At 43.2% G+C, this 3,159-nt stretch overlaps 1 pseudogene; it reads right to left on the reverse strand.

Moving 5' to 3' along the window:
* Positions 1-598: 598 nt before the first annotated feature.
* Positions 599-3,159, reverse strand: part of LOC103724849 — a 7,144-nt pseudogene continuing 4,583 nt past the window's right edge.

The following is a 3,159-nucleotide window of genomic DNA, read 5'->3' on the forward strand; positions in this document are numbered from 1 at the left end:
CTTGTTTCTTGCAATTTGCAATAACAAACCAGATTTCCAGAGAGGTCCCTCCAATATGTCTTGTCCTAAATGATGCACAAAAGAGAAACTACTAACGTGTACATGTGATGGGACAAGCATGGGGACTACAGAGAAGCCTGAAACGAGGAAGTGCGAGTCCATATGCTGAGTCTGGGCCTTAGAATCCATTCTGATCCATGGGTGACAAGAGGCAGGCTCTGTGTGTGTGTGTGTGTGTGTGTGTGTGTGTACGTACTTAGACATAGTGTAAATTTTTGCCATTTTAAGAATTTTAAGTATATATTAAGTACATCCACATCATCACAAATATCTCCACAGTCTATCATCAAGACTTTTTCATCTTCAAATGTTGAAATTTAGCACCTATTGTAGACAATTTCCAATCCTCCTATCTCCTAGCCTCTGTGCTAGACGGGAGATTTATATATTTAGGAGAGCTTTGAACACTGAGCAGCAGCTTGGAGCAGGCTCACACTCACTTCCACTCCAGACTTCAAGACACTCCTCCACCCCTTGCCTAGTGCGCTCCTTACACATTCATTTCTGGGTTATCCCTTTCATTTCCAGCAAATGTTTTTCAGGGGTCCTTGAATATCACAGGGCAACCTAGGAACAAAAAGGGTTGACATAAGAAATTAGTCACTGTTTCTAAAGAGAAGTTAAGTCCCACACAGCTATGGGTGCCCTCAGCAGAGTTCTCCTAGTTGAAGAGGAGCAGGGTTTCATCAGTTGGAAGCAGAAATGGGGGCCCTCAAAAGGAGGCTTTGGAGAGCATTCCATTAACGATACACTTTGCCAATAGACCTTGAGTCTCCAGGAATTAGTATTCAAGATCAAAGGGCCAGAGATAGGAGTAGGAAGACCCAACGCACCATTTATATTTATATTACCCAGAATCTCCCTCAAAGGAAAATGGAGAAACTAGCATTTTGTCAACTTCTCCAAGTTACAAGCAGGTAATTTTGTCTCTAATACCAATGAATATTCCTTAAAGTTCACCTCACACCAGTGCTGAACGTTGTGGGCAGAGACCATCGCCAAGCCCTTTCCTGTCTAATCCCTGGGAAGCCAGGCACAAGGGGGACAACCTTCTGTCCCTGGTGGTCTCTTCAAAGACTCAATTCATTTTGTGTTGCTATAATAAAATATTTGACACTGGGCTGGAGAGATTGCTCAGTGGTTAAGAACACTGGTTGTTCTTGCAGAAGACCCAGGTTCGAATCCTAGCACCCACATGGCAGCTAACAACTGTCCGTAACTCCAGTCCCAGGGGATCTGACAGCCTCTTCTGACCTCCACAGGCACTGCACCACACGGGTGCACTTACCTACATGCAGACAGCACATGCATACACATAAAATAAAAATAATAAATAAAAAAATATTTGACACTTGGAAAATTGTAAAGAAAGGAAGTTTAACCAGGCATGGTGGAGTACATGTCTGTAATCACAGTGCTTGGCAGAGGCAGGAGGATAAAAGGTTTGTGCCCAACCAGGAGAAAGAGGGGGGAGGGGGAAGAGATTGGTGTTCACTTAGCTCACAGTTCTAGAGGCTGGGAAGTTCAAGATTGGATCCACTTGACAAGGGCCTCACTGTATCACAATAAGGTAGATGGCTTCATATGACTGAACAATACACTACTGAATGAAAAATGGCTCAGAAATTTTAAAAAAGGGAAGAAATTTTAAAATTTCTTTGGATCAAAGAAAAATGAAACCACAGTTGATCAGAACATTTGGATACAGCTAAGACCATGCTAAGAAGAAAGTTTACTTTGAATAGTTACATTAAAAAATCAGAGGAGGAGGGGCTACAGAGATGGCTCAGCAGTTAAAAACACTGGTTATTCTTGCAGATGACCCAGGTTTGAATCCCAGTGCCCACATGGCAGCTTACAACTGTCTGTAACTCCAGTTCCAGTGAATTTGACACCCTCATCTGTCCTCTGAGGGCACTGCATGACATGGGTGTACCTACATACTTGCAGGCAATACACTCATACACATGATTTTTTTTAATTTAAAAAAATGACTTATGGAAACCCACTAGTTACTAAGCTGATTTCGAATCATAACTTTTAAATAAGAGTTCAAATGGAATTACCTTGCATAGGTGGATAATGCTATTCCCAGAAGACATGGGTAATTAAATGAAAATCACAATGTAAGACATGGGATACCTCCCTAGAAATTACTGGTTAAGGAGGCCCCAAAGGTCTCCAAAACAACACAAGCTATCGCCATTGCTCTTGTTTTCCCTTCATAACTACATGGTAAGACCCCATTGCTGAAGACACCACACACTTTGGCTTCAGGACAGAGAAATTAATCTCAGACTGACAGGGAAGCTTCCTCCCAACTGGCTAGCTTTTATAGTGTTAGAAGGTGCTGTACAGTCGGTCTACTGGGAGAGAAAAGGCATCAGTGGTCTTATCCAGCACTGGATTCTGCATTCTTCATGCCTACCCACCAGGCAAGATGCATCCACTGGTCCAATAGTGCCACAACTATTATGGGGGCCACCAACCACTTTCTGGTGGGATTTGAGGCCTGTTTCACAGGAGGGAATCTTGTGCCTGCTGCTGTAAACTTGGTTAAACCCTATGGCTGGGGAAGTCGTGGGCCCTAGATTGGAAACTGTTATTATTACTTTGCTAAGTGGTTATTGTATTAGTTACTTTTCTGTTGATGTGGTAAGACACCATGGCCAAAGCCACCTGCAGAAGTAAGAGAGGCAGAGGGCAACTGGAAATCTGGCAAAGCATAAGACTCTCACGGCCCACACTCAGGGAGGACTTCCTCAGGCAAGGCCACACCTCCTAAAACCTCTCAAAACAGCACCACCAACTGGGGACAAAATTTCAAATACTTACAGCCTGTGGGGGAACATTCTCATCTGAAACACCACAGTTATACTGTCACATTGCCTTCTGAATATTTACATTTATGCCCATACATCTGGGCTGCTTTCAATCTTGGTCAGAGAAGTTTCTTTCTGAAGTGGTCAACAGTCAATGTAGAGACTCAGTTAAAAATAAGTGACTGTGAGTGCCCATCCATAAATGTGGCATCTTTCTCATACCCCTCCCCAATACATACACACACACACACACACACACACACACACACACACACAC

This window comes from Nannospalax galili, unplaced genomic scaffold (assembly GCF_000622305.1).
Source record: "Nannospalax galili isolate Female #2095 unplaced genomic scaffold, S.galili_v1.0 scaffold1448, whole genome shotgun sequence".
NCBI classification, from domain to species: Eukaryota; Metazoa; Chordata; class Mammalia; order Rodentia; family Spalacidae; genus Nannospalax; species Nannospalax galili.